At 42.2% G+C, this 12571-nt stretch overlaps 1 pseudogene; it reads left to right on the forward strand.

Annotated features, from left to right (window-relative positions):
- Positions 1 to 241: 241 nt before the first annotated feature.
- Positions 242 to 1351, forward strand: LOC128594072 (DENN domain-containing protein 10-like; annotated as a pseudogene).
- The last annotated feature ends 11220 nt before the right edge of the window (positions 1352 to 12571 follow it).

Raw genomic sequence — 12571 nt, forward strand, 5'->3', positions numbered from 1 at the left:
TTGTATTTTTTCCCCTGGAGCTTTGTAGAGGACCCATACAGTGCTATGGCCTGAGAAACTGGGGACATGTTTGGTGTGGTGGGGCTAAGTGGTTCTGTCTTGTTCTCAACTGTTCTCTGTTCGACCCTAGTGAAACAATTACTCTGGGTTGAGGTCTCAGCTGTGGAGAAATACTAGCAATTAAGTCACCCGGCTCTCCACAGTCAACAATTGGAGGGAGCGGCGTGCGCTGCAGTGGAAGATGGATGCGGCTGAGGCGGCCGACACTCAGCTGATGCTCGGAGTGGGGCTGATCATGACCATCTTTCCACTGTAGAAAAGGACACAAATGGAGAAGTTCTATGGGTGTGGTGTTATCCTTCTACGACAGCCACACTAAGAAATCTGCTGCTGCGAAAATGCTGCCTTATGCATGAAAACAAACTTCTCCATCCCTTTGTCTATGGTCAGTATAGAAGGACACGGTTTTATATCACAGCAATTGAAGTTCCAGATTCTTCAGTTTTGAAAAAGGTGACTCATTTATCTATTGTTCTGACCGCCAAAGATTTTAACCCAGAGAAATATGCCGCCTTCACTAGGATATTGTGTAGAATATATCTGAAACATGGGAGCCCAGTTAAAATGATGGAGAGTTTCATTGCAGTTCTCACAAAGGGGATATGTCAGAGTGAAGAAAATGGCTCTTTTCCTTTGCAAGGACTTTGGTGCTCGAAAGGCATATCTTGCTGGATCTATCAAAGACATTGTATCTCAGTTTGGAATGGAAACTCTTATCTTACATACAGCACTGATGCTAAAGAAAAGAATTGTCGTCTATCACCCTAAAATAGAAGCCGTCCAGGAGTTTACCAGGACTCTGCCTGCCCTGGTGTGGCATCGACAGGACTGGACCACTCTTCACTCCTACGTGCACCTCAGTGCAGACGAATTGGAAGCCCTGCAGATGTGCACAGGTTACATCACTGGGTTTGTAGACTTGGAGGTAAGCAACAGACCAGACCTCTACGATGTGTTTGTGAATCTGGCAGATAGTGAAATTACCATTGCTCCACTTGCAAAAGAGGCCATGACAATGGGCAAATTGCACAAAGAAATCGGTCAGCTAATTGTTCAGTCTGGAGAAGATCCGGAGAAATCAGACAACCAGGTTATACAGGATATTGCCCTAAAAAACAGAGAAATCTTAGCCAACCTAGCACTGTTTTCAGAAGTTTCGGATGATGGAGAAAAGCGAGTCCTCAATTTGGAGGCACTAAAGCAGAAATGATTTCCACCAGCAACAGAAAACTTCCTTTATCATCTAGCAGTAGCCGAACAGATGCTGAAAATCTGACTCTGCCAGAATGTGTTCCTGATAACTGATAGAAAACCCTTTCACTCTGTCCATTAACTGTGTAAAATACTGAAAGTAACAGAGAAACGTTATATCTTTAATGATTTGACCTTAAAAACATTGAAGCACATGAAAACGCTTCCTCTGATTTTCTCCTAGCTGATACGGTTTCCTGCCCACTGTTGGTGTTGGACAAAATGCTGTAACTACTATATATAACATTACAAAATGGCCCAGTATCCTGGAATAAGAAAAAAAGCTGTGAAGTTCTTGTGCAAATCACCATGAATGCGAAAGCCTTCCTTATTATAAGTTCCAGTTTGTCTCATGGTATAGCCATAAACTAATGGTTTACTTTCAGAAAGCTGCCTGAAATTTTGCTTTGTATTCTAGGAAGAACTTAAATTCCTCCTGAGGAACTCTACTTTCTGAGCCAAACTACTAAGTTTTCTGCAGAACTATCTAAGAAGATCATTCAAAAGATCTTGTAATTGCACTTTCATAAAAAAGTTTTTTCCTGGCCTTTGAAGATTTTGCCTATATTGTGCATAGATTTTATACTTCAGTAGACTGCTGTAATAATCCATATTTATACTGTTGCAGAAGCAAACATTTGGCAAACTTAAGCCAATTAATACTCCTTGGTTTACCCAGTTGCTAATAATATTCTTTTGAAAAAACAAAAATGCCAGTCCTTACATGGTAAAATGGGAAGCCCATTTTGAATATAAATGTCTGTAGGACTAAAACAGTGACGTTATGGTAAGGGAGTATAAGAGTTAACTTCTTACAGGGGCCAAAACCAGAAAATGTCTTCAGACAACTTTGGTGAAGCAATGTGGCCACTTCTTTTCAGTTGCGACGTACCTTTTTCATCATTGGAGACTTTAAAATTGCCAAATAAGCATGGAGGTCTAAATTATGTACTCCTTATTTTATTATGTATGTTCATATTAATTATGAAAGATTATTTTTTACTTAGTAATTTTGTCCTTAGAAATCTTACCTGGAAACATGTCTGTAAAAAATTTGTCTCTATTAGGTCTTTCATTTTTTTTTAGTATTAGATATTTGTTAAGTAAAAATTAAAAATAAAAATTAAAAAAATCGGAAAAGGAAAATCAAACCTTCCTACAACCACACACCCAGGGCACCACCTGAATAGTCCTCAGTCAATTGGCTCAGTTCAAAAGGTCCAAATCAATTGTCTCAGTCAGCACCTGTCTGAGGTGGAAGAGTTTAAAAGGTCTCTGGCAACTGGATTGCACAGGTCTGGTGACTACTCAGATATGGCTTCCTCCAGTGCTCTGTGGAGTCAGGAGGACCCACCCAGCAAACATATCAGTCTGGGAAGGTTGATGCCTCCTTCCCCACTTTGCACCTCTGTCACACCCTGTCACTGGTAGTCCCACAGGGCTTTGACCCAGTTGCCTCTAGTGAACAGATACTGCAGGGGTTTGCACCTACCTGAATCACAAGGAAATCTATTTCTGCTCAGCCAGGCCACTGCACTCTGCCTCTATCTAGTAGGGGGAGGTGAGGCCTGACAACCTCGGGCACTTGATGGAGGCTGGGGGGTATTCACTCAGTTCCAGCCCCGCCCCTGATTGATGTTACTGACAGAACAGAACAGAACAACTTTGCAGGAATTTGTTTCTGTCCCTGCTAAATTTCCCTGAAGAAGAGAAGCTGTTTTGAGTTCCCAGAGCCTGTGCCTTAGGCCCTGTCTTTGCTCCTGCAGGATTGTATTCAGTTAGCTGTCAGTTCTAGCCACCTGTCTTCCTTTGTCTATACCAATATACCACTGATTTTAAAATGGATATATAAGGCCAGGCATGGTGGCTCATGCCTGTAATCCTAGCACTCTGGGAGACTGAGGTGGGTGGATCACTTGAGCTCATGAGTTCAAGACCAGCCTGAGCAAGAATGAGACCCCATTTCTACTTTAAAAAGTATGAAGAACTGAGGCAAGAGGATCTCTTGAGCCCAAGAGTTTGAGCTATGATGCCACAGCACTCTACCAAGGGCAACAAAGTAAGACTCTGTCTCAAAAACAAAAACTAAAACAACACAAAAGGATATATGATGATTTTACTTTTCTATTAATCAACAAAGATAGTTTATTAAATTTTATTTTCTTATCGTATATTTTTATTCTTATTCTTCTCAAAATATCTACTCATTAATGTGCCTTAACTTATAATCTTTGAAAGGCTTTTGTATTTTAAAAAATGTAAAGAGATTTCTCAGACAAAATGCAGCAGTTTGCAGCACGGAAAATATTATCATTATTCCTTACCAGCATAAATGAAAACTCATCCATCTTGCAAATGGCAAAGTAGAGTCTCCAAATCAAAACAGTATTTTTTTTTCACTTTTTATTTTGAAACAATTCAATTTGTAGGAAAGTTTGGAAAATGGTAGGATCAAGACTGTATATCCGGGCGGCGCCTGTGGCTCAGTGAGTAGGGCGCCGGCCCCATATGCCGAGGGTGGCGGGTTCAAACCCAGCCCCGGCCAAACTGCAACAAAAAAATAGCCGGGCGTTGTGGCGGGCGCCTGTAGTCCCAGCTGCTTGGGAGGCTGAGGCAAGAGAATCGCGTAAGCCCAAGAGTTAGAGGTTGCTGTGAGCCGTGTGACGCCACGGCACTCTACCCGAGGGCCGTACAGTGAGACTCTGTCTCTACAAAAAAAAAAAAAAAAAAAAAAAAAGACTGTATATCCTTATCTAGTTTCATCAAATGCTAACATTTTTGCCACACATTAACTTTCTTAATCTCTTTTTCACACACACACACACACACACACACACACTCACACACATACACCCTTTCCTTGCTCCCAAACCACATGAAAGTAAGTTACTGTCTATGCCTTTTCATCCCTAAATACTTATGCATATATTTCCCAAGAGCATGTGTACTCAATTAAATAACAGCATTACAATGATTGAGGCTAGAAAATTTAACATTGATACACTACCATTATCTATCATATAGTTTATATTCAAATTTTTGTCAGTTTTTCTAACAACAGCCTTTAGAATAGCAATTCTCAACCGGTGGATTGAGACCCACAGGAACTGTAATAAAGGGTCATGGCATTAGGAAGGTTGAGAACCACTGCTTTAGAACAATCCAGCCAATACCTGACAGTGAATTATACCTAGCTGTCATGCCTGTTTAGTTTCCTTTAATCAGAACAGTTGCTCAGCCCTTCACTGCTTTTTTTTTTTTGAGAAGGAGCCTCAAGCTATTGTCCTAGGTAGAGTGCCATGGCATCACAGCTCATAGCAACCTCCAACTTCTGGGCTTAAGTGATTCTCTTGCCTCAGTCTCCCAAGTAGCTTGGACCACAGGCACCTGCCACAATGCCCAGCTATTTTTTGATTGTAGGCCCAGGCTGGATTCAAACTCGCCAGCTCTGGTGTATGTGGCTGGTGCCTTAGCTGCTTGAGCTACAGGCCCTGAGCCAGCCCTTCACTGTTTTGATAGCCATTCTTTTGGAGCATGCAGAGCAGTTGTTACCAGAGGAACTAGTTTTCACTGTCCTTAACCCCTTCAGGAGTTTGTTTTGGCTTAGCAGAGAACACTTGATGTATGCTATTCTAATCTTCCACAGCCTATTATTTGAGGATGAATAAACCTAATAACCCATTTCCATCAACCTTTATATGTAACATCTGAATGCCCTCCCACCTGAGATCCATTAGCATCACCCCCATTTACAGCAGAAGAAAATGAGGCACAGAGAAGTTAAGTAACTTAGCCAAAATCTCCCTGCCAGAATATGGCAAAATCTAAACTCCAACCCCGTCTGGCACCTAAGGGCTTTGGTCGTTCCTTCCCTCCCAAATAAACCTTATCAACTATTTATAAGCTTTCAGCCTAGTAGGTGAGTATCTGGTCTTTATGATAAGTTGTTATATGGTTGTGATACTGTAAAACATATGTTTGGTCTTATCCCTGTTTCCTGACATACAGGTTCTAAAACCCTTTGGCAGCTCCAGAAATGATAAAAGTGTCTTTCATATGATAATGAGACAACTCATGGGAGCCCTTAGATGTTTTCAGAACAGAGGATGGTCACTGGGAAAACCCAAGGACAATCAGAGGGAGGATTAGGACTTTCAGTCCCACCGATCAACCTCTACCTCTGGGGAGGAGAGAAGGGTTGAAGGTTGAGTTGATCACCAGTGACTGATATAATCAGCCATGCCTACATAATGAAGCCTCCATAAAAACTAAAAAGGACAGGGTTCAAAGGGCTTCCAAACAGCTGAACACATAGCCTGGAGGATGGTGTACCCACAGAGTGCACAGCCCCTCCCTGACCCTCCCACATACCCTGCCCCATTCATCTCTTCCACCTGGCTGTTCATCTGTATCCTCTCGGATAATATCCTTTATAAAAAAAAAAAAAAAAAAAAAACTGGAAACACAACTACTAATAAGTGTTTCTCTGAGTTCTAGCGCATTAATTGAACTCAAAGAGGGAGTAGAAGGAACCCTGGTTTATAGCTAGTCAGTCCGAAATACATGTGACAACCTGCTACTTGCAATAAGCCTCTGAAGTGAGATAAGCACTGTGGAATTGGGCCCTTAGCCTGTGGGATCTGATAACTCCAGGTAGATGGCATCAGAACTTCGTTGAATTACAGATCAACAAGTTGGTGTCCACTATTGAATTAATTGGCTGTTTGTAGGAAGAAATCTCCACCTGTTTTGGTGACTAGAGGTGAGGTACTTTGTGTTGAGTATGTAAAAAACACTTTGGTTTGTTTTTTTCTACCCTATTTAGTGATATTTATTTAAAAAAACAAAAACAAAAACACCCATACAGACAATATCCTGGTCTAACTTCATGAGCCCACACTTCATACTGAGCTAGGGAGGAAAATGAAGACCCAGAAAAGCAGCAAGTTAGCAACAGACGGTTGTTCCCTGAAAGCAGGGAATGGCAGTGTCTGGATAAACTGTCAGAGTCACATTAAGCAAATTAAATATTTACTCAGCTGGCAGGAGTAAATATTACATTTTTAATTGTTACTATTTTAACCAATATTTAGCTAGTATCCACTGCTAAACCATATTATGCAGTTTAGAAGAAATCAAAATAGAAGAAAGGGTCTCAGGGAACAATAAACATTCATGAAAAAGCACACAGTCGAGAATATTTACAAAGAAGTACAAGTTAGTATTATTTTAAACAATTGTTCACACAAAACCTGAGGGGGCCAACAGAGTGAAGAAAGTTTAAGAAACTATGTTTCTCCTTGTCAGCGTAAGTTTTAAATGGATTTAGACAACCCAGGACCTCGTGGAGTGAAGAGTAACGTGAGTGAGGTAAAGACTCAAAGCTGAGAGGGAAACCGGAGCATGTGCACTTAGGGAGGGAGGGGAGCAAGGAATCACCTGGGGATGCTGATGGCCAATGTGACAGTGAAAAATCAGCATCAACCCGTTCACCAGAAGGGTTAGAATAATGTATATGAGCTGGACATACTCTGAAGTCCCAGCTACTCAGGAGGCTGAGGTGAAAAGAACATTTGTGCCTGGGAGCTCAAGACTGCAGTGAGTACTGCCATCTTGCCTGGGTAATGGAGTAAGACACCACCTCTTGAAAGAAAGAAAAGAAAGAGGCTCAGTGCCTGTAGCTCAGGCGGCTAAGACACCAGCCACATACACCAGAGCTGGTGGGTTCGAATCCAGCCCGGGCCTGCCAAACAACAATGACAACTACTACAGCAACAACAACAAAATAGCCGGGCCTTGTGGTGGGCACCTGTAATCCCAGCTACTCGGGAGGCTGAGGCAAGAGAATCACTTAAGCCCAGGAGTTGGAGTTTGCTGTGAGCTGTGATGCTATAGCACTCTACCCAGGGCAACAGCTTGAGGCTTTGTCTCAAAAAAGAAGGAAGGAAGGAAGGAAGGGAGGAAGGGAGGGAGGGAGGGAGGGAGGAAGGAAGGGAAGAAAGAAAGAAAACAAGAAAAAGATAAGAAAGAGAGAGGGGAAAGAAGGGAGGGGAAAAAGAAGAAGGGAAGGAAGGAAGGAAGGAAGGAAGAAAATGAATGTGCTGATGAGCTCAGGGTCATAGGTATCAGGTGAGGAGGCTGTCTTAAAGAAGAGGCTTTTGGTTTGGGGGATTTTGTTTTATTTTACTTTTTGACATGCAACTAAGTAAGCATGAAAGAAGAACTTGAAAACAGGTCACTGGCTCAGTTCAGAAAAAAGGCCCTGGGGGCTTTAAAGATAGTGATATGTTTGAGGAAGTGGTGAAGTTGAAACCAATTGTCAGTGAGTTCAGGTGTAAGTGGATGGTGAGGAAATGGAGGTGGAAATGTAGATTTCCCCCACTCTACACATTTTGGCATGTATAGTTTTGGAAAATGAAATGGTAATTGGACACTGAGGCGAGGTCAAGGAAGGAATATTTTTTAAGTAAGGCAAGGACACTATAGACTGGCCAAAAATCCCCTTTCTGAAAATGTGTCTAACCAGAGCCACAGGTATAAAATCAGTTCTTATGGACCGCTTTGATGACTTGTGTCATTAGGAAAATATTCAGTGATAGGAAATAAAGGAAACGTGAATGTGCAGAAAATAAAAGTGATAATAGAAATAAAACTTCAAACTGTTACACATAAGGCCACATTGTATATGCCTAAAGTTTAAAGGGAGACCTGGGAGAATGGGAACCAATAAAAATACCAAAGTAAGTAAGCTAAAATTTTACAAACAAAGATTTAAAGCAAACTTATAGATTGTAGTAATCACGGCAGGTGGTGCTTATTCTGCATATGAGCATGTCAGTCCAGAACGAGGAATCCAGAGAGGAGTAGAGGCCAGGCACAGTGGTTCACACCTGTAATCCCAGCCCTCTGGGAGGCTGAGATGGGAGGATCCCTTGAGCTCAGGAGTTCAAGACCAGCCTCAGCAAGAGAACCTGTCTCTACTAAAAAAATAGAAAAATTAGCTGGGTATTGTGGTGGGCACCTGCAGTCCCAGCTACTCGGGAGGCTGAGGCAGGAAGATCACTTGATCCCAGAAATCTGAGGTTGCTGTGAACTTGGCTGGGTGACAGAGAGAGAAACAAACAAACAAACAAAAAAACCCATTAGTAGAGACACTATTTTTTCCATCACATCTCAGATTTTTGATAAAGACAGAAATTGTCTTATTCACTAATTCAACAAAATCCTAAACACTAGGAGTACAGAGATGAATTCAATACAGCTCTTTTCCTCAAGGAGTGCAGGGAGAATGGGGACCAAAGACCCCATTCTTGACAAAGGAAAGCACCCCCAGAGAAAGAGGAAAATTAAAAAGCAAGCTGAGTTAGTTGGAACAAAGAAAAGTCAGTTACTTTACATTTAAGCTAGCCATTTCCAGCAAGCTTCCTACCTTTTCTGAAATTCTAGCCTGTTGGGAATACAACTTACAAACACCCCTGCTGGGTCTGTGATCACTCTGAGGAAAAATGGTCAAAGAAGAGGCTATGACACAAGACCCAGAAAGATAAATTAACTGAGTCATCTCCTGCCTAGTAAACAGGCAAAGCAGATACCCATTGTGGAGATTTGTATTTGCCTGGGGCAGAGACCAAGGGAGTAGCTCGAGCCCTGAGATATGGGCAGAAGAGTTTATATCTCTTATCAGAGAGGAAGATCCTCTGTGGTGCTGATGGGAGAAAAATTCCTCCCTCTCACCAATTCCTCAGAGGAGATTAATGCCAGTGGTGTTTTATTCCCCAGGGATGTAGCGGAGTTAACACCTCCCTAGATATCTGTGTGTGTGATCTCAAGTGGGAGGATCTCCCAAAACAAGGCTCAGATTTCAGATTTGTCAAGGCTACCCTTATGTTTAATAATAACAACAGTAGGAGCTGATACACTCACTCACAAAACTGCTGGCATCTTTGTTCCCTCCCTCATCTTGCTCTCTGGGCAAATAGACTTCAAATTAAAATCAGAGTGGAGCAAACACTTGGTGTCATTGTCGGAATCCCACAAATGGCAATAGACCCCTGAGTTCCCACCTTTAACTCTACTCTATGTCTCATGCCTCTTTCTTTATAGTTGTTTCTCACTCAGTATTTCTTCAGTCAGTTGCCACTAGTTTCCACAGGTCTTAGCAGACCCTGCCCTGGGGTGGGACCCCGACAAAGAAGCTGCCAATCCAATGGAATAGGCAAACAACTATAATCCAGGGACTCAGAAGCTACAGACAGCAAGGGGAACACACAGAAGGGTAATGAAAATTTGATTTACTGGGAGGTGAGAATCCACGCAGTGGACTCCCAGGAGCCCGCAGCCTTCCAGCCCTCTTTACCAGGAGAAGCTCCTGGATCACTCCTGCTGCTTTTGGCCTTCTTGGCATCCTAGTGCTATAAGATGACTCCAACATCACCCCACCCCAGCAAGATAGTCTGCACTGATTGCTGCAGCTTCCCCACAGGGCCACCACCACCTCCACCACAAATAACCAGTCTTGAGGGTGGACTTTGCTGTTATTACCAACAAGTGAGCATCAGCTCTCTGACTGGTATCCAAAAATGTGGTCTGGCTTCTAAAGCTTACTGTTATATAATTCTCTTTCAACTTTGAGTGGGCTTCTCCATCACCTTGTACATAGGATTAAAGCACATGCATGCGCACACAGACACACACACAGTCCTTTGCTCATTAATCTGAATCTCAATGTCCTGATGCCCCAGCATCAGTCCCTCACTCGTCCATACCAAGTCCACTCCAGAGTCCTCAGACAGCCAAGCAAACTTGGTTCCCCCAGGAACCCCAGGGGCCTATTATGCTATGAGATAAGGAGGAACAGCTAAAATGTGAGCTTTAGTGACTGAAAGGTGACCATGTGTTGGTGCCTCCAGACTCACTGCAGCAAAGGAAAGGAAGTGAAAGTGAAGCTCTCCACATATCTTTTTCACTAGAGAATCACCAAATCACAGTGACTCAGCACCTGTACTTTGTTGTCATTTGTATATAATACTGCCTGCTCCAAACTTGTTGCCTTGTCACCACTGTTGTTAAGAAATTGTTAATATTGCATGCAAAGATGACAGTGCACAGTGGAAACAAGATAAAACTTCGCTGCCAAAAGGATTTTATCATTGGTTCACACCCTCCCATTTAAGCTCTTGCTGACTCATTGTGTACTGTTCAAGCTGCATTGTGCTAATATTTAGAAATTCATTTGATATGTAATCAAAGCCCAATATCAAACTCTTAAAAGTGTATAACTGGTCTATTCATACTTGGCCATACCCTTAGTTATGAGTCTACGGACGGATGTACACCTGTACACAGCAGTGCTGAGAGGGCAGCACTGAGAGGGCATGACTCAGCATCTCCCTCATGTCCATCTGGGCCGCATCTGAACAGCCTTTACCATTCACATTTCTACCAACATTCTGTTCCCAACCACTTCTCTACAGCTCTCCTTTTTCCCCTCTGGGCTCCCAGACATAATCACCCATAAAGGGGCTGTGCATGACAATGCAGGCTTTTCCTGGCACGCACCTCCAAACTCTTCCAGCCACTAGTCATTACCCAGTTTCAAACTCACTTCCACACCTTTAAGTATTTGTCACTGTAGTGTACCTACTTCTCGGTACCAATTTTCTGTCTTAGTCTGTTTGGGCGGCTATAACAAAAATACTATACACGGGGCAGCTTAGAAACAACGGAAATATATTTCTCACTGCCTCTCTTGTCCACCCTGCTTTCCATAGAGAAACTCAAGAGTCTGCAGGAGCCAGGCTGATACTCAAGTTAGTTAACTGGCCCAGTTGTATTATTTAAAAGAAACACACTTTTTCTGCATAGTACATAGAATATTTTTTATTTTCACAACCATTATTCTCTGTCCTATTTCTCCTGTAGCCTGTACTGATTTCATCTACCTTTGGTTTCTTTCTATTGATAAAGACAGACTTGTAAAAAATAGTGCAGTTTCTTCTTAAGTCTCCTATGAGAAGAACATCACCACAAATATAATGATAGGTTATTAATGAAGGCCTTGGCCTTGGGAATCAAAAGGCAAATAGGGAGACTTACCCTGGCTAAAGTGCCATGGTGCAGCCTAGTTCAAGGCAACCTCCAACTCCTGGGCTCAAACGACCCTCCTGCTGCAGCCTCTGGAGTAGTTGGGACCACAGGCATATGCCACCATGCGTAGCTAATTTTATATAGGGACTGAGTCTTGCTCTTACTGAGAGTGGTCTTAAACTCCTGGACTCAAACAATCCTCCACCTCAGCTTCCCAGAGTGCTAGGATTACAGGTGTGAGCCAACACACCCGGCCCACTTTCTATTTGAACTTTTGTCTCAACTGCTACAGTTATTTGTTGTTTTCATTTTGTTTTGTTTTATTTTGCTTTGGTTTTTTGAGACAGGGTGTTGCTCTGTTGCCCTGACAGTACAGTGGTGTCATCATAGCTCACCTTAAACTCCTGGGCTGAAGCAATACTCTCACCTCAGCCTCCTGAGTAGCTGGGACTACAGGTACTGGCCACCATGCCCAGCTAATATATATATAGTGGCATATATATATATATATATATATATATATTTTTTTTTTTTTTTTTTTTTTTTTTTCTGTACAGACTGGTCTAGTTATGTTACTCAGGCTGGCGTCAAACTCCCAACCTCAAGCAATCCTCCCACCTCAGCCTCCTAAAGTACTAGGGTTACAGGTGTGAGCCACTGTGCCCTGCCAACATTTATTTGATGGTGATTTACAGTAGAAGAAAAGGTGTATCATTTTATCTGAGTCAACATGTGTAAGACAAGGTGAGTGGCACAGCACCTGCAGGTGAGAGAAGTATCATGTAGTAAATTCATCTTTGTCGACTAAAAGTGACTTTGAAAATTAACGCAAACTGAAAATGCTTCTACTTGGTAAGTTAAGTAGCAATAGATGTGAACAAATTACAGAGCCCTAATATCATGCTTGGAATGAATGTAGGTAGAGTCAATTTAATGTACATAAAAGTAAATGAAAAAAAAAGGCAGTGAGATGACTGGTGCATTTAGAAACAGTCTATCTACAAATAATAGAAACTCAAAAGTGGTAGGTTAAATAATAAGCTTTTCTTATGCAACAGAAAATCTGGGGCAGTCCAAGGCTGTGGAGGTTCAATAGGCTGTTTCTACTTATTTTCTTCTATTATTCTTATGCAACAGAGGTAATGACCTGAAAAGGGGTAAAATGTTTCATGAG

The sequence above is a fragment of the Nycticebus coucang genome, chromosome 9 (assembly GCF_027406575.1).
Source record: "Nycticebus coucang isolate mNycCou1 chromosome 9, mNycCou1.pri, whole genome shotgun sequence".
Classification (NCBI taxonomy): domain Eukaryota; kingdom Metazoa; phylum Chordata; class Mammalia; order Primates; family Lorisidae; genus Nycticebus; species Nycticebus coucang.